The sequence below is a fragment of the Pteropus alecto genome, unplaced genomic scaffold (genome assembly GCF_000325575.1).
Source record: "Pteropus alecto unplaced genomic scaffold, ASM32557v1 scaffold139, whole genome shotgun sequence".
Lineage (NCBI taxonomy): Eukaryota > Metazoa > Chordata > Mammalia > Chiroptera > Pteropodidae > Pteropus > Pteropus alecto.
The window spans coordinates 5,055,822-5,078,877 of NW_006443567.1; the positions used below are offsets into that span (position 1 = coordinate 5,055,822).

The 23,056-nt window shown below is 37.2% G+C and overlaps 2 pseudogenes; both read right to left on the reverse strand.

Moving 5' to 3' along the window:
• Positions 1 to 11,215, reverse strand: part of LOC102889953 — a 117,230-nt pseudogene extending 106,015 nt beyond the window's left edge.
• Positions 8,490 to 8,608, reverse strand: LOC112472891 (annotated as a pseudogene).
• Positions 11,216 to 23,056: the final 11,841 nt, after the last annotated feature.

Below are 23,056 nucleotides of genomic sequence, written 5' to 3' on the forward strand. Positions count from 1 at the left end.
AATACTTTTTTTGTTGTTGTTTTATCACCAGGGAGAACTATCTGGAGCGCATAGCCTATTGAACTACTTCATTTTTGCCAATTAGAGCTGGCTTTTCTGCTATAGCATCCCCTTGAAACCCCTCCACTTTCAATGTTTCATGGAACACTAGGTTTTAACTGGGTGGCCCCATGACTTGATCTACAGGCAGATTGGAAATTGGTCTGAACAGGAATGGGTGGTACAGAAGTTAGGAGAGGCTGGGCCAGGTGAAAGGTGCAGAGGGGAAGCCAAGATTAGGTGAGGGTTGTCTATATATGTGTAATAAAGGATTACTGTTCCAGATCTCTAATCTCAGAGTTTGGAACTCGCTTTACATACGAGATCCATCCTTCACTGGATTGGGCTAGGCCCATTGTGCACAACAAGGTGTATGTATGTGTGTTTATAAAAAGAAAATATGAGTTGGTAAAAACAGGTTTTAAGAACAATAACTCTGTACCCATATTCAGCTGCTCAAAGATGGATATATGAAGCAAGGACTAAATTCCTTAACCTTTAAAAATTCTGGGCTTTTCCTCTTTGGCTTCCAGAGAGACCATAAGTGATAGCTTTTTTGTGGTGCCCAGAGCCAGTGTCCTGCCCTGCTGCAGCAGTGGTTAGTGTCATGGTAGCTAAAGGAGAAAAGGGGGTTTTGTTTACATGCTATGAGATCACCGAAAACCTACTTCTCTATGTTGAAACGGGGCAAATGCAATAGAACGCATTAGGTGATGTATGTCTGATCCTGGGTGCTTGTCTCCCCTAGTTGCTGCCCCCCTCTAGTTATTGTATTTGTCTAGGCTTTGTGGGACTTCAAGAGTAGCTGATTTGGTGATTGCTAGGTGGCCTAATTTGCATAAATATAATCTGTTAGTTTTTCTCAATGTTCTTTTGGGGTTTTATTGTTTATAAACTTCTTTTTGTATTGAGAAAAATAGCCAAAGCATCTCTGACAGAAGGTTCTGCACCAAGCAAAAATGTTCTGAAACATAAGCTTGGGGGATCCATCTTGAAGTGAAGGTCTTGAACCATCCTTTCTTTTGTTTCTCCTTCCCCTAATTACTATTTTGGACCAGATCGTCTGTCCTAACAACTTGACTCCTACCCTATCTTTTATCCACCCCGCACCGAAGCCCACACACCCATACATACACGTTTAATTTGTGGGATGTCTCCCCAACTCCTAAATGATTTGTGCAAAAAATCTGAAGGAGCTAGGAATACTCCATCCCTTGTTCCCAAACTCCCATGTCAAGACCATTCCTTGATATGTGATTCATGCCAAACACTTAGATTGCATATTTAGTTAAATTGAGACTACTTTAATCTCTAATCCTAGGGTAGAGAGAAGCAACGAGGGGGCCTTCCATTTTGAAAGTGGGATGGGGAGACCACAGAAGGGAAGGTGAATGTATACCCAAGTCACTTAGGAACTTTTATGCAGGTACAAGAAATTTATGTCAAAGTAGCCACAAGATTGTTTAATAGGAGACGGATGAATGTAACTCCATGTTTATTGCTAGAAACCAAAGATTTGAGTGAAATTTTGAATTTATAGGGAGCGAGGGAGGAGGATAGGAAAGCATGTACCTATCTGTTCTTTCCCTGATCCCTTCCCCTCATTTCTCAACTGCAAGAGACTGAGCCCCCTTGGGCTTTGGTGACCCCCATCACTAAGGAGTTTATTTGATGATCGATTTTTACTTCCATTTGCTATCATTTTGTAACACACATGATGACCCTGTCCCTTCCCCTCTTTTCCCTAGGAAAATAAAGACGTATTCATACTGGGGGCGGGGGAGCGGCGGGGAAGAGTTCTACCACATAGACAACCAAGCCAGAAATCTGACAGTCATTCTATGTTCCTCCTTCTCCATTCCCATTCATTTCCATCATCGATCCACCTTGGGTCTCCACATATAAAACAGATTAAAAGCAGTGCTACCCTGGTTGAGCTCTTCCATGCCCATTCTGCCTTTTCCCTAGACTTCATGGCAGCCCCAAGACATTTCTATTACCCTAGGGCCCAGTAGAAGACAATTTGAGAACCACAAGACAGATTTCAAACACAGTGTGATTGGAACTCCCAACCTAAAAAGATCTGAGTTGGAGTTTTACCTCTGCCATTCACTAACTGTATGCCTCTAGTCACATCATTGCCCTCTCTGAGATTGACTTTCATCATCTGTAAAATGGCAGAGTACATTCTAGCAAGAGGGCTGTTCTAAGGATTAAATTATTCACTGAATATAGAGTCATATAACATTGCTCCTGGCACATAATAGGCATTCAATACTATTTTTCTTACGATTACATACAAGACTTCCCTCTATGATCTGGCATCTGCCTACTCCGCATTTTTAGCTTCATTTCTAGCTGCACGTCCCAAACTCCAAACTTTATGTCATAGATATGCTTAACTACTTAGTCTCCCAATCATAGCATGCTGTTTCAGATCTCTAAGCTCTTGATCCCACTGATTTCCCTACTAGAAATGTTCATCCTCCTATTTATCTGACAAATACTTTTCCAATCCCTCTATTATATCTCCTTGTCCCTTAGTCTCCTATTATATAACATTTTATTGCATCGATTTGTTTACGTGTCTATCTCCACACTTAGGATTGTGAACTTTTAGACTACAGGAACCACGTCTACTTGTCTTTGTATCCCCAACGCCTAGCACAAAACCTAGAAGATGGTAGGTTTCCCATTAATGTTTGCTAAGTGACCATAATAGAAAGCAATTTGGAAGTGAAGCAACATTCTTATCTTTTTATAATAAGTTCTCAGTACTTATGCTGATAATGTAAGCATTTTTTGATATGCCACTTTTGATAATAAAACATCCTATTGGAAATCCTGGTGTGCAGAAATTTTTTCCATCTTCTATATCATGACACCATATAACTGGCATATTATCAATAATTCTAAATATAAATATTTGAAAAAGAAAAGATTTAACAAACATTTCACATCAAGTAATACTAACACCATCTTATATATATTTAGGTTCAAATTTTTTAATGAAAGGCAAGTCACAAAAATAGTATACAATTTCAAGTATCTATTAAAACTACATCTGAAAGTCATTTTCTTTCAGATGCCAAACCTACCAATGATGTTGATAATTCAGTTGTATTCCTTTCTTCAAAAAAGCCAGCTTTTTCTTTTGGTTTTCATTTGCTACATCATAAGATTTTACACAAACTTTTATACGTTTCTGTCTTGTTAAAAGAAAACTTAAGAAATAATTTAAACTATTAAGAGATTGGACTGAATTTTATAAAGCAGATGTCACAAAATAAGCACTTGATCTTACAGATAAAACTTTTCCTCAGAGATTTCAGTATGCCACCATCCTCAACACTATCTCCTCAACTTCAATTCATACCTAAAATGATTACACTAGACACACACACACAATGCTTTCACCACTAAACAGAATAATTTGGCTTTTTCAATAATATATAAAGTGGGATATAAAATGTACTGTAGCTTCCTAAAACTTATCCCAATATAGAACCCTTCACTTAAAACTAATAATAATAAAAATGAAATAATAATAAATTAAAAGTGACAATAAATTGTAGTGATGGTTACACAAGTCTGTGAATATGCTAAAACCACTGAATTGGGTGAATTATTTTATATGAGAATATCTCTCGATAAAGCTGTTACCAAAAAATTGATAATAAAATATTTTATACTTTTAATATGAAACCTCTTGTTTATAAGGTCTAGCTATGGGGGATAATCAAGGCAAAGTGCCAGTGTTATTAATCAATAAATAATGGTAGCCACAGCCATAAGACAAGGAAGAGAAATAAAAAGCATCCAAATTGGAAAGGAAGAAGTAAAATTCTAGTTATTTGCCGATGACATGATATTATATATAGAGAACAATAAAGATTCCACCAAAAAAAACTGCTAGAACTGATCAATGAAATCAGTAAAGTTGCAGGTTACAAAATAAATATTCAGAAGTCAGTAGCATTTTTATACGCCAATGATGAACTTTCAGAAAGAGAAATTAAGAAAACAATACCATTTACAATTGCATTGAAAACTATAAAACACCTGGGAATCAAATTAACCAAGAAGGTAAAAGACCTGTTTTCAGGAAATTCTAAGTCATTGAAAAAAAGAAATTGAAAAAGATACAAATAAATGGAAGCATATACCATATTCATAGGTAGGAGGAATCGACATTGTTAAAATGGTCATACTACCCAAAGCAACCTATAGATTCAATACAATCCCTATCAAAATAACAATGGCCTTTTGCAGAGAGCTAGCACAAATAATCCAAAAATTTATATGGAGCCATAAAAAACCCAGATGGCAATCTTGAGAAAGTAGAACAAAGTTGGAGATATCACACTACCTGATATCAATCTATACTACAAGGCTACAGTAATCAAAACAGCACGGACTGGCATAAAAACAGATACATTGATCAATGGAACAGAATAGCGAGCCCAGAAATCCTTAGTAACATTTTTTTTCTGATATATCTTCTTGGGTAAAGGGCAAAAAAGAAAAAAATAAACAAATGGGACTACATCAAACTTAAAAGTGTTTGCACAGCAAAAGAAATCATCAACAAAATAAAAAGACAACCTACTAAATGTGAGAAGATATTTGCCAATGATACATCTGATAAGAGGTTAATATCCAAAATTTATAAAGAAGTCATACAACTCAACATCATAAAAACAAACAATCCAATTAAAAAATGGGCAGAGGACCTGAATAGGCAGTTTTCCAAAAAGGACATACAGATGGCCAATAGACATATGAAAAGATGCTCAAGGTCACTAAATACCAGAAAAATGCAAATTAAACCACAATGAGATATCACATTACACCTGTCAGAGTGGCTATCATCAATAAATCAAAAAAACAAGTGTTGGTGAGGATGCGGAGACAAGGGAACCCTCATACATTGTTAGTGGGATTGCAAATTGGTACAGCCACTATGGAAAGCAGTATGGAGATTTCTCAAAAAATTAAAAATGAATATACCTTTTGACGCAGCAATTTTACTTCTAGGTATTTATCCAAAGAAAACCAAAACAATAGTTCGTAAAGATCTATGCACTCCAATATTCATGGGGGCACAATTTACAATAGCCAAGATATGGAAGCAACCTAAATGCCCATCAACAGACTATTGAATATTAAATGGAAAAGAATTAAGTGCTCCAACCAAAAGATAGAGTGGCTGAAAGGAGAAGAAAACAAGACCCCTACATATGAAAAGGAAGGGGATGGGAAAAGATACTGTTTTGATAGACCTAGAAGGTATTTAAGTCAGACAGAGAAAGATAAACACTGTATGATTTCATTTATATGCAGAATCTAAGGAACAAAAAGAACAAACCAATCAAAAACAGACTCCCAAATACAGAGAACAATCTGGTGACTGCTAGAGGACAGAGGGGGTTGGTGGGCTGGGAGAATGGGGTGAAGGGTTAAAGAAGTACAAATTAGTAGTTGATACTTGGTCACGGGGATAGAGAGCATGGCAGAGGGAATGCAGTTAGCATTAATATGATGACTAAGTGGAGGGCCAAGGGAGGGAGGCAGCGATTGAGGGGATTGTTTTATGAACTATATAGATGTCTAACCAATGTACTGCATACTTGAAACTAATTTAAATAAATAAATTTTTAAAAAAGAAATATTAGTAGGGTAACAATAATACAAAAAATTATATATATCAACAATCTCATTGTTTTCCTCCACAATGTTAGTTTTTTAAATGTGTTTTATTTGTTCCAATGGTCATATACCATTGGAATTTAAGAGGAATTTAAGAAAATTTCCCCCCAAAAGACAGACAAGGTAAAATCAAACAATATGAAATATGAATGGATATTTAGGGATATTATGATTTTAACACTCTTTAGTTATAAATATAAAATATTTGAAATTTTCTTCTCTATAAAGAGATTTTATTTAAATAAACAGCAAATTATGCACATAATAATAATTCCAGTGGCCCAAAAGTAATTAGATAAAATCAATTTATTTCTCTCAACCTGTAGTCTTACTCTCCACTAATAAAAATTCCTTGTTTAAAATCATCCCAGTTGACAAACGGGGTGGGGGGGGAGAAAGAAAGAATGAGCAAGAATAAACTATGAAAAGAGAGTCATATTTAGCAGCTCATATCTTACAAATATTAACCAAAAAATCCCTTATTGACAGCAGAGTTGAACAACACTGTCATGTTTCTCCAGTCCAAGGGACAGCATTTCCTGAAAAGGTATACTTTTCTGTTAAGACAATGGTGCTCCACAGGGGTATTGTGTGCAAGTTTAATCATGGAAAAGCTAATGCCTGATACACAGACCAATGGAACAGATCAATGGAGAACCCAGAAACAAACCTACACAACTATACCCAAGTGATTTTTTTACAAAGGTGCGAAAGCAGTTCAATGGAGAAAGATAGTCTTCAACAAAAGGACATCTACAGGCAAAATAAATAAATAAATTTCAACCCAAACCCTATACTTTATCAAAAAAAAAAAAAAAACTAAACTAAAAATTGATCGCAGACTTAAATCTATAAAGTAAAATTATAAAACTTTTGAAAGAAAGAATGGAAGAAAATCTTCAGGACCTAAGGCTATGCAAAGTCTTCTTAGCCTTTATACCAAAAGCATAATCCATAAAAGTAAAACTTAATTATTGGACCTCATAAAAATTAAAACATTTGCTTTCTGAAAGACCCTGTTAAGAGGATGAAAACACAAGCCACAGACTGGGAGAAACTATTTACAAACTACCACTGCAACAAAAAAAAAAAAATCATATCTAGAATATATAAGGAATTCTGAAAAATCAATTTTGATCAAAGTAAAAGATCAAAAAATCCAAATAGAAAATGGGCAAAAGAGGAGACATCTCACTGCAAAAGATATACAAATGGCAAACGAGAAGATATACAACATCATTAGCTATTAGGAAAATGAGAAAAAAAACCATGATGAGACATACTTATCAGAGTGGCTGAAATAAAAAAATAACACTGCCAAATGTTGGCAAGGATGCAGAGAAATTGGATCACTCATACTTTGCTGGTGGGAATGTAAAATGGTGTAGCTCTTCTGGAAAACAGGCAACTTACAAAACTAAACATGAAACTATCATATCACCCAGCAGTTATACTCCTGAGTGTTTATCTCAGAAAAATGAAAACCTATCTGCACCAAAAAAACCCTACACATAAATGTTCATAGTACATAGTTTTATTCATAAGTCAAAAGCTGGAAGCAATCCAAATATTCTTCAATAGGGTGAATAGTTAAACAGACTGGTACAGCCATACCTTGGGATACTACACAGCATTAAAGAAGAATGAACTATTGATACACAAAACAACCTGGATGGATCTCAAGAGAATTATGCTGAGTGAAGAAAGCTAATCCCAAAAAGGTAATACTGTATGATTTCCATAATTTGTATAACATTATCAAAATCACATTATAGAAATAGAGAAGAGACTAGTGTTTGTCAGGGGTAAGGATTGTGGAGGAGGGGTGGGGTGGCTATAAATGGGCAGCATGAGGTGATGGAACTATGTTGTGTATTGATTGTGGCAGTGGGTAGATGAATCTGCACAGGTAATAAAAGTGCAAAGAATATCTGTCTCTGTCTCTCTCTCCCTCCCCACTCTATTTCACACACATACACACACACCAAAGACTGCATGTAAAACTAGTGAAATCTGTATAAGCTCTGTGCATTATACCAATGTCAACTCCCTGGTTTGGATATTGCACTATACTTGTACAAGATGTTACCATTGGGCAAAGCTGAGTAAAGGATACATAAGACCTCTCTGTTAATTTCTTGTAGTTTCCTGTGAATCTATAATTTTTCAAAATAAAAAGTTTTAAAAGAAGCTAATGCCTAATGGTTTCACAAGCGTATACATATGTTAAAATTAATCAAATATATACTTTCCATATGTGCAGTTTATTGTACTTCAATTACACTCCAATGAAGTTGGGGGAAAAGAAGAAAAAGTTAATGCCTTCATAATTATAACTGCTTATTAAAGTATCCTTAACTCTAATCCCATATCTACTAAGAAATTGAAAGCAATATCAATAGACAGAGAGTCCAATTATATCTGCTAATATCACCCTACCCAAAATATGCAAGAAAAATAAATTAAACTTGTTTTTTCTTTATAAAGCAAGAATAAAACTTGAAAGGCAAAACCTTTATGAGGAAGGTTTAACTTCTGCAGATAGCTTAAATAGTATATATTAACACATTCTTCTGGCAACACCACATTCTATCCTTTCCTTTTTCTCCACCTCCTTTTATTTTTTTTAATTTTTTTTTTATTTTTAATATTTATTTATTTAGGCGAGGCGACCCTTGGTTGACCTCACAGATTGCAAGGACCTTGTCAGCATACAATCCCTTATTTTTTTTTATTTTTTACACCTACAGCACCTGGTCTTCCTAGGTGGTCTCTCATCCAAGTACTAACCAGGCCCAACCCTGCTTAGCTTCCGAGATCAGACGGGATCAGGCTCGTTCAGGGTGGCATGGCCTCAGCCTCTCTACCTCCTTTTAAAACAAAGACTCTGCTACGATAACTACAGACAGTACCCAACTTATAATTTCTAGAATTTATGATGGTGCAAAAGCAGTATGCATTATAAATTACATAAGATATTCAACACTTTATTATAAAATAGGTTTTCTCTTATATGATTTTACCCAACTATAGGCTAATGTAAGTGTTCTGGGCACATTTAAGGAAGGCTGGGCTCAGCTATGATGCTCAGTAGTTTAGGTGTAGTAAATTCATATTTAACTTAGAATATTTTCAACTGACAAGGGGTTTATCGGGACATAACCTCGTTGTAAGTGAAGGAGCATTTGTAGCCAGTTTTGAGAAGATTCATTTTAAAATAAGATTTAATAATAAGATCAGCTGACTAACCTTATAAGGAGATAGTGTTATTCGTTCTCCAAATAGTACTTGTCCAAGATTCTCGGAAGGGCTTTTTCAGTCTTCGCAGAAGTCAAAGCTAAAACAGGAGAGGTTCGAGTAACATTTTTAAAAATCAGCAAAGAAATCAGTCTTCGTAATTCATCTAGCCTCTCCACTGTTAATGGTAGATGCTTCTAAAAATGTGACCCAGAATGTGTCTAATTATGACTGACATACTGTTTAACCTCTGATTATTACGAAGTAATTATTTAAAATGCTCATGGTACTGCTCTTGACTTTTATAATGTAGGTAATCACAATCTTTAAAAAACTAACAGTATTTTCAGGGTTAAGCTTCAAATTACATAAAAAATAATCAAACAGTTTAAACCTGTACTAAGTCTAACTCGAGACATTTAGAAACTGTAATTATTAGTTCTGATCAAAGGGGAACTTAAAATACAACCCCCTCCCAAACACATTCCTTCATAGTCTCAAATCAAATGATTAATAGGTGAATATAATTACAACTACATTTAAGGAAATTTGAATATAAAATGGCTTAAGTAGAAGGTAAAATAAATGGTAGGCCTGTGCAATAACTTAAATACTCATACTAAAGCCCTACATTTACACTTGCTATTTTAATAAAAATCAAACTTGATTTTATTTCTGCTTAATTAGTGGAAATAAAGTAATACCAAAAAGGACTACAATCATTTTTTTCTAAAAAGTTGACATCATTTGTTGTTATTCTCAAATGGCCGATCATACTTAATCTTGATTAAGTAATAACTGCTCACTATTAAACAAAGCACCTTCATCCACTAAAAACTTTAGTATGAACTACCTATTCCATGTTTTAGAAATAAGCTTTAACTCAGTAATGGTATTTAAGTTTAGAGTGTAGTAAATTTATAATTTGCTTCTCTTAGAAAGAAAATCAAGTATGGAAACTTTCTAATTTTTAAGCATTTTTCTCACTCACATCAAAAGTTCTCTATTCTAATTATTTTTTTCCTGTTACCTTTATTACAACATTACCTATACATTTCTTAATATATCCAGGGCTTTTATTCGCTATCTTTAAAAACTAAGGGCATATTTTAACACAATCACAATTATATCAGATATAATTATAATACTTATAACTTACGTATTATAAGGGAAGACAGAGCACCAAGTCCAATCTATTTACAAATAGTGCTACTGATGACTAGAAAAAGGAAAAAAATCATTAATAATACAAAGTAAAATAAGGTTGTACTTGCAAAGCACATAATAAAGTAACTGAAAGGTAATTGGGTCTATTGTTCCCATCAATTTATAACTGTATAGTTGTAAATATATAACTTAGTAGAGTTACAAATTTGTAACACAGTATAGCTATAAATTCATAACATTTCATTTATCTGATATCATTAGGTTCTCTGAACACATATATTTTCCAGATACCCCAGCTGTTCTTAACCTTTTTTAATTATAGAACCCTTTGAGAATATGAACCCTCTCCCCAGAAAAACACACATATCCACTGAATTCTCTGTTCAGTTTTAAGAGCTTCACTGAGCCTGTGGAGTCCATGGAACTTAGGTTTAGAACTTGAGATAATTAAAGCTACCTGCATAAGTGCTTTTCTTGTACTATTTAAATCATTTTTAAACACGCTTCATTCTTTCCTACCTTAAACAGAACACGATGATCACAATTTAACCGTCCTGAGGACTCAAGGTCATTTTGAACATCAATCATTGCATCTGCTTTGATTCTGTGACATCCATAGTATTAAATGATGTGAGAAGAGCTATTTCTTCCAAAACTAAATCCTGATAGAGGACTATCCACACCTCTGCTACGCACACCCCTTCACTCTTACCAAAGAACATAAACCCATTTACAAAAATTTTATGTTTCTTTTCTTTTGGCTATAAGCTATTGTTATGCCTCATCTCCCTTCTTTTTTCTTCCCTAATCTGCTAGAAAGCAAGCCCTCAATTTGTAAAATAAATAACTAGATTTGTTAAAACTATATCTAAAAGATTGTCTGAGAGCATGAGAGTTAGTACACGGACATTATGACATCTATTCTGACTCTTCACAGGACATTTTTGCTTACTTACCTGGATCTCAGCTGTGCTCTTAATAATTTTCCAGAAAAGATTTTTTTAAAACACGTAAACAGCACAACTTGGGTAATAACTTTATTCTTTTTCAAAATTCCATACATTGCTTATAAAGAAATTGAATGTCTGCTATCATCTTTACCACATTAGTTTATTTGTTTGTTTGTTTGTTTGTTTATTTTCTGATTACAGTTCACATATAATATATTAGTTTCAGGTATACACCGTAGTTGTTAAACATTTATATAATTTACAATGTGGTCCCCTGATTGGTCTAGTACTACCTGGCACTACAGTTATTACCATATTATTGACTATATCCCCTATGGTGTGCTCTATATCCCCATGACTATTTTGTAACTACCAATTTTTACTTCTTAATCTCCTCCCCTTTTTCACCCATTGTCCCAACACACCTGCACCAGGCAATCATCAAAATATTCTATGTATCTATAAGTTTGTTTCTGTTTTGTTTGTTCATTTATTTTGTTTTTTAGATTCCACATATAAGTGAAATCATATGGTATTTGTCTTTCTCTGACTTATTTCACTTAGGTGACTCTCTAGGTCCATGCATGGTGTTGCAAATGAAAATTTCACTCCTTTCTATGGTTGAGTAATATTCCATTGTCTTCTCTATCCAATCATCTATTGAGGGACAGCAAGCTTATTTCGATATCTCAGCTATTGTAAATAATGCTGCAATACACATAGGGATGCATATGTCTTTTTGAATTAGTGTTTTGGGTTTCTTCAAATAAATACCCAGAAGTACTGGATACTTCTTTATCTCCCAGTATAGCTTTTGTCTTAAAGTCTATTTTTTCTGATATAAGTATTGCTATCTTAGCTTTTTTTTTAATTTCCATTTTCATTTAATATCTTCTTCTATCCCTTTATTTTCAATCTGTGTGTGTCTTTCGATCTGAAGTGAGTCTCTTGTAGGCAGCATGTTTAAGGGTCTTGTTTTCTTATCCATTCAGCCACCTTATCTTTGATTGGAGCATTTAATCTATTTATACTTAAAGTAGTTGTTGATAGATATGTAGTTATCGCCATTTCATTATTTATATTTTTGATTTTTTTCTTCTTCTTAAAGAAATTGTTTTAACTTTTCTTGTAATACTGGTTTAGCTTTTTCTTGTCTGGGAAGTTATCTGTTCTTCAATTTTAAATTATAACCTTGCTGGGTAGAGCAATCTTAATTATAGGTCCTTGGTTTTCATCACTTTGAATATTTTGTGCCAATCCCTTCTGGTCTGCAAAGCTTCTGTTGAGAAACCAGCTGATAGTCTTATAGGAGCTCCCTTGTAGGTAACTAACTGCTTTTCTTCTCCTGTTTTAAAGATTCTGTCTTCATCTTTAACCTTTGGCATTTTAATTATGATGTGTCTTGGTGTGGGCCTCTTTGGGTTCATCTTGTTTGAAACTCTATGCTTCCTGGGCTTGTATGTCTATTTCCTTTGCCAAGTTAGGGAAGTTTTCCATCATTATTTTTTCAAATAAGTTTTCAAATCCTTGCTCTCTCTCTTATGTTTCTGGTATCCCTATGATGTAAATGTTGGTACGCTTTAAGTTGTCCCAGAGACCCCTTAAACTGTACTCATCATTTTTGGATTCTTTTTTCTTTTTGCTGTTCTGATTAGGTGTTTTCTGCTACCTTATATTCCAAATCACCAATTCGATCCTCTGCTTCATCTACTCTTCTGTTGATTCCCCCAATGCATTCTTCATTTCACTTACTGCATTCTTCATTTCTGACTGGTTCTTTTTTTATGTTTTCTATCTCTATTTTCACATTTTCTATCTCTCTGTGACAGTTGTCACTGAGATCACTAAGCATGCTTATAACCAATGTTTTGAACTCTGCATCTGGTCTGTTGATTCCTTCTAGTGTATTCTTCATTTCAGTTATTGTATTCTTCCTTTCTGACTGGTTCTTTTTTATGATTTCTATGTCTTTTTTTATGTTTACTATTTCTTTGTTGAAGTTCTCACTAAGTTCCTTAAGCATCCTTATAACCAGTATTCTGAATTCTATCTGGTAGATGCTTGCCTCTATTTTGTTTAGTTCATCTCTGGAGTTTTCTTTTGTTCTTTCATTTGGAACAAGTTTTCTTTGTCTCTTCATTTTGGCTGCCTCTCTGTGTTTGTTTCTATCTGTTAGGTAGATATGCTATATCTTCCAGTCTTGATAGGGTAGCCTTATGTAGCAGGTATCCTATAGGGCCCAGTGGCACAGTCTCCCTGATCACCTAAGTAAGGTACTCCAGGACTGCCCCTTGTGTGGGTTGTGTGTGACCTCCTGCTGTAGTTAAGCCTTGACTGTTGCTGACATATCAGTGATTGACGTTGACTGTGAAGATTGGCCATGAGTTGCTGTGTGGGGGCTGACCCCACATAGCAGAATTTGCCCCAGTGAGCTTTAGTGCCTGCTGAGATTGCCTTTCAATTGTGCCAGTTGTGGAGCTAATAATATGGTGTTCTGTGTGTCTAAAGCTGGCCTCTGGGTGTGTTGCTTCTGGGGCCCCTTGAGGCGGGGTCCCATGTAGACTAAGGTCAGCCGTTGACTTTAACCAGCTGGGGCTACCTGGTAGGAACTACAAAGTGACCTGTGTTTGGCCACTGCCTATGCTGGGCCTAGAGGCATGTGGGAGAGGCCACGCTGTGAACTGAAGCCAACTGCCACCTGTACAAGGCCTGGGCTTGCTCAGCAAAAGGGAACTCTGAGGCCTGCCACTGCCTGCCAGCTGCCAGTAAGGCTGAGACACTGCAAGAGCCTCAAGTGGTCCACTAGTTGAGTGGGAAAGGGTCCCAGGAAGACACCAGGGTGGAGCAAGTGGATTTCACCAGGTCAATGAAGATTCAGATTGGGCCATGTGGAAGGAGAGCTCAACACAGGAAAGATGGCATCTGCCCACTAGCTACACAGAAGGAGGGCTCAACACAGGGACAACGGCGGCTGTCTCTCCAGCCCATGCCTTGAAGCCACACGAGTCGGTCTCTCCCTGTATGTTTCTGGCACCTCCCAAGCTACCATCCCTCCGCCTGAGCACAAGGTGAGTGCCTCAAATGTAGACAGTCTATGTGGAGGCCCTTTAAGTGGACATATGGGTTTCTAGCAGCCTTCTGTCTCACCCAGATGGGCAAAATCCAGGCTGATTTTCACGGCCAACTGTTATGGGGACTCCTCTTCCAGGCACTGGTGTTCCAAGCTGGGGTGTGGGGCTGACAGCCCTCACTCCTCAAGGGGGACTTCTGCAGCTGAGATATTCTTTCTGATTCTCAATCACCACACGTAGGTGCGGGGCCATGATTAGAGTTTTTAAAGAGGATGCAAAAATTATCAAGTTTGGTACCAAAAAATAAAAAAAAAACTTACTATAACTTTGTAAAACAAGAGAATTGTATCTGCATTCAATGAAATCTAATCAGAATTTTTTCAATAGTAACATATAACAATTATAGTTTTGTCAAGGTGAATAGGCAAAAGTTTCTAAAAAGACAGCAGATAATTAAGGATAATAGTTCTTATCTTCATTCCCAATATTGACAAAGTACATAAAATTTGAACTATATTTTAAAATACATATTTGGAACTTATTTTTTTAAATGAAATTTGATTTCTCAAATGAAGCGGAGAAAAGATAGATTATTCAATACATGGTGTTAAGACAACTGGTCAGCAATCTGGGGTAAAACTAGTTAAGTTGGCTCTTTATCTTATATATTATTACACCAGAAAATATTTATTGTATTTAAATGTTAAAATTTAAAACATAAAAGTAATGGAAGAAAGCATGGGAAAGACCTTTCAAAATAGGAAACAAAACTCAAGAGCTATAAAAAAAAATTGATAAATTAGAATAAAAGCCGATTTTTCTAAATGGAAAAAACTTCAACAAGCAAAACTAAAAGACAATTAACAAACTTGAAAAAAGATGTCATAGACAAGGTACTAGTTTCCTGATTTACGAATTTCCACAAATCAATTTTTTAAAAGTTCAACTTTATAGAAAAATGAGCAAAGGATATACAGCTAGTTCACACAAAAAAAGAAAATTTAAGTGGCTTTTAATTATATGAAAAGATTCTCAATAAAAGATTTCTAATAAAAGAAATGCAAATTAAAACCACAACATACAAGTTTTAAACTATGAGATTGTCAAAGATCTCAAAGTCTGATAACACATTGTTGTCAAGCTGTGGAGAAACAGGCACTCACACACTGTTGGTGAAAGTATAAATTAATACAACCTCTTTTGAGAGCAATTTGGCAGTATCAAAATTGTTAAGTGCATATATTTTTGGACGCAGCAATTCCATTCCTAGGAATTTATTCTACAGATATATTCCCACATGCAGCAATGTTTGGTAAGATCAAGTGAATGGAAACAAGCTAAATATATAAATAAGGTACTGTGTAAATTAATTAGAGCACATCCATGGGAATGCTATGCAACCATTAAAAAAGAATGAATATGTGCTTTATGCAATGATGTAAAACAATCTCCAAGCTATATTGTTAAATGAATAAAGGTTCATGAAGTTTAGAACAGTATGCTACCATTTCTGTAAAAAAATAAATAAATAAAAGAAGAAAAAGAATGCAAATACATACTTGTTTGCACATTCATAAAATCCCTAGAAGGATAGATAAGAAACTAATGATATTGGTGCCCTCCAGGTAGATAAGATAATCAGAGAAAACTTCTCATCTGCCTGTGTTCTTGCATGTTATTCTAAGAAATGGAATCATTATAATCATGGGAGGGTGGCCGTTTTTGTAGACTTGGATACGTATTTCAAATTACTTCCCAAAGGGTTCAAGTTTAACCATTTAAACTAAGCTAAATATCATTATAAGGCAGCAAACAGACAAATCCAGAAGAAGGGATATTCCACAGGAAAAACGACTGGTCCTTTTTATAAATCAGTGTTATGAAAAGGTGGGGTGGCACTGTGCTTGGTTAAAAGAACCAAAAATACATAACAAATAGATACAATTTGGATTTGGATATTTGGGGGCTAGCTGGGGAAATCTGACTATAAACTGGGTAATAGATGAGATAAAAATATATTGATATGGAAAGATGGAGTCGTTACCAGAAAAGTGAACATTACAAAATACCATGGATACTATGATTTTATTTTTGTTAAAAAAAAAAATGCACGTGGACTCTTACTCATTGGTGGCAGGAATACAAAATGGTACAGCCACTTTGGAAGACAGTTTGGCAGTTTCTTACAAAACTAAACATACTCTTATCATATGATTCAAAAATCACACTTCTTGGTATTTTACCCAAAAGAGCTGAAGACTTATGACACATAAAACCTGACATGGAAGTTTATAGCAGCTTTATGCATAATTGCCAAAACTTGGAAGCAGCCAAGATATCTTTCAGTAGGTGAATGGTTAAATAAATTTTGGTACACCCAGACAATGGACTGTTATTCGGCACTAAAATGAAATGAGCTATAACAAGACATGTAGGAAATTTCAATGCATAATGATAAGTGAAAGAGGCTAAACTGAAAAGGCTACACTACATACTGTAGGGTTTCAACAGTATGACACTGTAGAAAAGGCAAAACTATGGAGACACTAGGTAGATCAGTGATTGCCAGGAGTTAAAGGAAGAGAGGGATGAACAGGCAGAGAGAACAGAGGATTTTTAAGGCAATGAAATTACTCTGTATAATATTATAAAGATAGATATATAGATACACTTGTCAAAACTCATGGGATGTAAAACACCAAGAACGAACCCTAATGTAAACTATAAACTTACATCAACTGTAACAAATGTTCCACTTTCTCATGGGAAAGCTGATGGGGATGTATCTTAGAAATACCACAGTGTGTGAGTCTTGAAAGGGAAACTGTGTAAGGGGAATAATAAGGAAGAGAAGAAAGGAGGAGAGGGGAGAGGATGCTGAGAGAGAATGGAAGGAGCTGTGGAGGAGGAAGAGCTAAGAAGTGAAAGAGCAGCCAATAGGGAGGGGAGATAGGGAGGAGCAGAGAGGGAGGAGGAGGAGCTAATGAGGGGCCTGAGAAGGAGCTGAAAGGTGAAGAAGCCGCGAAGATGGGGGAAAGGGAGGAACCAAGATAAGGGAAGAGGGAGGGGCACCTATGTGAAGGGGCGGAGCCGAGAGGGAGGGGAAGAGGAGTAGCAGTAACAGAAGGGAAGGAGCCGGGGAAAAAAAAGGAGAAAAAGAGAAAAGGAGGAGCTGAGAAAGAGTTGGAGGAACTGAAAGGAAGTGGGAAGAGCCTAGAGCGAGGGAAGGAGGATCAGGAGAAAAGAGGGATCGGGATCCACCAAGCGCGAGGCTCAGAATCTTGAGACCTTGAGACACACCCACAGAGAGGGCTCCAGCATACCCTGTCCGAGGCAAAGAGCCACCGACCCTGGTCTGCCCCGATGTGTCCCGTGCCCCTGGCCTGAAGCCTTCCCTTCACATTCATCTGACAGCCTCCCTCTGGTCCTCACCTTGCAGGTTGCAGTCTCTCGGTTCGCCTTACAGAAGTTGACTAGAGCCAACCCAGGGAGGTAAAAAGCGGGGCAGTGGGCACCTGAAGTCCCAGGAGCAGCCCCAGCAGCCACCTCAGCCCAGGGAGGGGAGGCCAGAGGTTGATTCCCACGCGGAAACCACGAGAACTCATTTTAGGTGCCGGCTCAGCGCTCAGGGACACACATCATGAGCGAGAGAGGAACCAGTGGAGGGAAGAATCAGAAATTATAAGGAAGAGAACCGTAGACAGGGAGGAGCCGAGATCAACTAGTAAGACTAGAACTCCCGGGAAGGTCACTTATTTGGGACGACACACTGGATTGGAACCCCGTCGCTAGGTGCCTAGCTGAGTTTGCATGCGCGCGCAGTACGCATGCGTGCGGGTCCCCACCGCCCCTTCCACGCACCTTCCCCCGCCACCCCGCCCCAGCCTGGCACTTTCCCTCAGTTCAGCCTGTTCTTCACTCTCTGCTTTCATTGCTGCCTCGCGGACCTGGGAGATGGGGGCGAGGGGGCTGGAGAGGCTGTCTGACAGGTCTCAACATCTCAACATCACAGGGTCTCCCATCCTCCGGAATTTGCCTTTTCTGTCTCAAAGTAACAGTGTTACCGCCCCTGCCATCTTCATTTCTTGCTGCCGAGCTTGGGAGTGGTGGGGCCCGGGAGGGAGAACAAGGGGAATTCCAGGGCTTTGCTGCCCAATGTTGTGACCATAAGGCGCTTGAAATGCAGCTAGTCCGAAACTGATGTTCTGTAAGTGTTAACTGCACACCGGATTTCAAAGAATTTGCACGGTAAAAAGAATGCAAAAGTCTCCATTTTTATGTTGATTATGTATTGAAATAATATTTTGGGTCTATTAAGTAAAAAGAAATTTAAAATTGATTTAATCTGTTACTTTTTATTTTTCAAGTGTGGCTACTGGGACATTTAAAATTACTTATGTGGCCTGCATTATATTTCTTAATGCATAGCGCAGGTCTGGGGAAGGAGGATGGAAGGGGAAAGACTAAAGAGGGAGAGGGAGAAGGAGAAAGTGGCTTGCTCTTTGATTTTGAAAGAAAGTTTCTCTCAGTGGCAGGGATCTTATTTTGCAACCTCTGTAAGGATTATTGTTCCCCTTACCTTCTGCTCCTTGTGCTGTCCTATAATTTAGAGTGTTTGTATTAGGACCTAGAGAGTATTGTCGATATCATAGGACAAAGATAGTAAGAGCTTATTATTTTTCCACCTTGTATCTCAGGAACTATGGAAAGTAAATCACTTGTTTACGCAGAAATGTGTGTGTGCTCGCCTAGTGTCTTTCTGCCCAAGTTCCCTCCCTCCAAGAGGTCTGCGTCTTCTGCTGATTGGAAGCTGGGATTCCAGACAGGACAAAGGTAGCAAGCAAGTGTTTAGAAGAGGCATGTAGAAATTTAGGGAGTTAAGGCTTGGGCTAGAGAGGTCGAAGAAGTTGTAGGAGAAATGAAATGAGAAAATGTATGAACAATCAGAATTAAGGGAGTTGTGAGGGTGAAAAGACAACTTTACCAAGAGAATTAGAAGCCCATGTAAAGATTTAGTGAACAGGATAACATGATCAGAAGGGGCCCCATCTTTGTAATGAGGAACAGGAAAAGGGAGCCAGGAAACACAAGAGTGGTCACGGTTGGAAGTAACCAGAGCTTGAAAATAAATCTTCTCTAGTCTACCTTTGGATGAAAAACTGTACATGTTAAAATAAATGGCACACTGGCAGCCTTCCAGGCCTGGGCCCAGGCACCTAGGGGCTATGCTAGGACTGGGCAAGCCAGGACTGCTGTGGGACTGGGTGGCTGCAGAGCAGGGGTCCTCTCGCCAAGTGAAGGACCATGGTTCTTGGGCACTTCCTGGGAAGGGGTGCCACCCAGGTCACCTACAGGATGCTGGCCCCCGCCCCTCTGAAAATGTCAGAGAGAGATGAGAAACAGGAAAGAGCAGCAGTCAACATGTTCGTGATCCTTTTGACCTTCATCACCATCCGTCTGCTACAACTCCAACACTGCCGTTGCAGTCATCTGTTAAAGCTCCCAGTGGGGCTGTGTCTGGCAATCTCAAGAGAAGCATCACCAAAGGCTACATCTTCATTTTCAGCAACAAGACACAGCCCTCCTGGTGTCACCAGTATGTGATTTTCACCAGCTCCAGCCACCTACTGGGCCTGGAGATCAACATGACCCTAGGAGTTTGTCTTCTGATTTCCCAGCCCACCCACAAGATGCTGAAGCCCCACGGAGGCCTTGTGCAAATCACCCACTAGGCAGACCTGGTTTCTTTCAACACAAAGGCCTCCCCTCCCCCATGCACCAATTTGAAGACCTCTTCTGGAGTGAAGCCTACCAGCCACCTCTGGCCAGTCCTGTAAACCTTCTCATGTTGTATGCAAATAGAGACTGTTTTATTTTTTCTTTTCCAATGTATATGTTTTTTTTCTTTTCTTTTTTTTTTATTTTTATTTTATTATTTTTTTTGCCTTGTTGTGCCAGCTAGGAATGCCAATATGATGTTGCATAGAAGTAGTGAGAGTGGACACCCTTGCCTTGTTCTCCATCTTAAGGGGAACACATTCAGTTTTTCACCATCAAGTATGACATTAGCTATGAGCTTTTTTTAGCTGCCCTTTATCAGGTTAAAGAAGTTCCCTTCTCTACTTAGTTTGCTGAGAGTTTTTATCATGATTGGATATTGAATTTTAATCTGATTTGGGGGCATCAACTGATATGATGTGTATTTCGTCTTAAGATTATTCATAGAGTGCACTACATTGATTTTTGAATATTGAATCAACCTTCTGTTTCCAGAATAAACCCCACTTGGTTGGTTGCTGTGTAAAAAAAGCAAAAACAAAACAAATAGGGCTATATTGTTTTTAATTTTTTGCAAGGCTTTTGAAATTTTTATCTTTTAAAAGATAAAATTCAAAGAAATTAATTTCTTAATGTAGGCTTTGTTCCAAACTCCAGAGAGACACAGGTTTTCTCTCCTGTGCTATTGGCTGTATTTTGGTGGAAAAGTGAAGAACACTTTATTCATTTTATTTGCTTACTTGTCTCTCTCCCTCTACTGAAAGTAAATTTATTGGGGGCATAGAACCATTTCTTCCTTATCTTCATATCCCTAGCACAGACCTGGGCACATAGTAAGAGCAAAGTAAGATTCAGAATAAGTGAAAAGATAGATAAATGAATACCATATAGCTTACACTGTTGTAGGCATTTTTATATATTTTAATTCATTCAGAAATCAAAAAAAAGATGCAACCAAAAGATGAGAGTAAGTGTAGATAACAAAGATAATGCCCCTTTTGTTTACTTAACAGTAGAGTTTGCAAAGTCCTTGCTAATTCATTATTTCACATGATCCTCCCAGTGAGCATGTGAGGTAGGCAAGGTAGTTATTTTATATGAGGTAACAGAGGTCAGGAGAAGTTAATTTGCTTGTCGAAAGTCACACAGCTAATCGATGAGCAGGTTGAGGCTAGGAAGCAGGTCTTTGATGTCTAATATAGTTCTCAAATATAATGGTATTAAAAGGATGTGATAAATTGTGGTAATAAAAAATAAATAAATTCATTTTATGATGTAGCTATTAAATTCTCAGCTAGATCAACTATGAATGTTTCAGAAACAAGCAAATAAAAGATTGAGGAAAGCGCATGAATCTCAAGTTAGGAGCTATCTTTGACAAAAGTGCATGGAAATTTGTGATATGCAGTGTCACTCCAACAATTTTGTAAAAGAAGAGAAACTCAAAGAATGGCACTTCACAAAAATTGGTGCTTCAGGCCACATTAAAGAAAATGTATAAAACACACTAATGTAATTACTAGGTTTTTAATAGGTGGTTTTCCCCCACATTTCTGACCATTTGGAGTTGAAGATGTCCAAGCCACAGTTCCCATCCTCTTTCCAGGTCACTTCAACGGGTACATACCAAAATTAAGCAGTGGAACAAAGGAATACTGTGATGCAGTGGAATCATGCTCTATTTAAGCCACATTCCTAAATCAGCATATTAGAACATCAAAAAGGGAACTAATGTGTCCTGGTAGGCCAGTCAGTGTGTGAGCTCCAAAGGACACATCGTACCTTTCACAATGTTCCAATATGGCCAGACTAGCTTATCTCTTGGGTTTCCTGTCTTGACTCATTTTTTCCTTCCTAGATCCCCCAAAATCTAAATATGCTTCTCTCAAATAGTGCAGGCCTAATTGCATCACACTCTTCTTTAAAATCCTTTGCTGGACAGTTCAATGCAATGTAAGGTCCGGAATTAGATCCTGGCACAGAGAAAGGACAGTAGTGGGAAAACTGGTACAATCTAAACGAAGTCTATAGTTTAGTTAATAGTAGTGTACCATCGTTGATTTCTTAGTTTGATCATTATACCATGGTTAGGTAAGATGATCACATTAAATGAAGCTCAGTAAAAGGTATACCAGACCTCTCTGTACTAATTTTTTTCTCTGTACTATTTTTGAAATGCTTCTGTAAATCTAAAATTATCTCAAAACGAAAAGTTGAAAAAATCTTTTACACATATACCTCTCCAGCATCAAACTTCAGTGAGGAAGCAGGAAAGAGTAGGCACTCCACTCCCACAGTCACTCTACTTTCTGATCCTGCTCCAGTAAACTACTTTCATTTACACTGAGGCCATTCTCTCTAGCCTCTGAATAAATTGATCTTTGCTATTCTTTGGTGTAGTATGCTCTGGTGACTCTACCACCCCATCTTTTACCTTTTGCTTGGCTGAAATCTTGCTCGTATATTTCAGCTCTTAATTTGGATGTTACTTTTCACTGCAGATCTTTCTTGATAACTCCCCCCACTCCATATATATATCACTGCTTCCGCACACACAGCATTGGATTAAGTGCCCTTTGTATGTGCTCCCACTGTACCCTCTGATTTGTCACTTTCACACTATATTAGAGTCCTGTCTGCCTCCCCTATAAGTCAGTTGTTAACACTGGATCTTCTTCTATCCACACCTACCACTTTCATATAGCAAGGCAGCCATTCAAATACCTTGATTTCACAGGTTTAACACTTTGAGGGTTAAGCTTTCCATTTGAGCAATTATTCTTGTAATTTATATACTCTGTGATATGCTGTGAGTAGAGAGTTTTAGTTTTCCCTTGGTACTATAGTTTCTAAGAATCATATTTCTGTACCGATATCAACTTATTATCAAAAGGGTACATGTATAACCCTGCATTACAGGAATCATTACAAAATGATCACAGTAAGTCTAGTCAACATCCATCACCATATTGAAAATTGCTCAATGTCACTAATCCTCAGGAAAATGCAAATTAAAAACCACAGTCAATGAAATATCACCTCATACCTATCAGAATGGCTATCGTCAATAAATCAACAAACAGGAGGTGTTGGCGAGGATGTGGA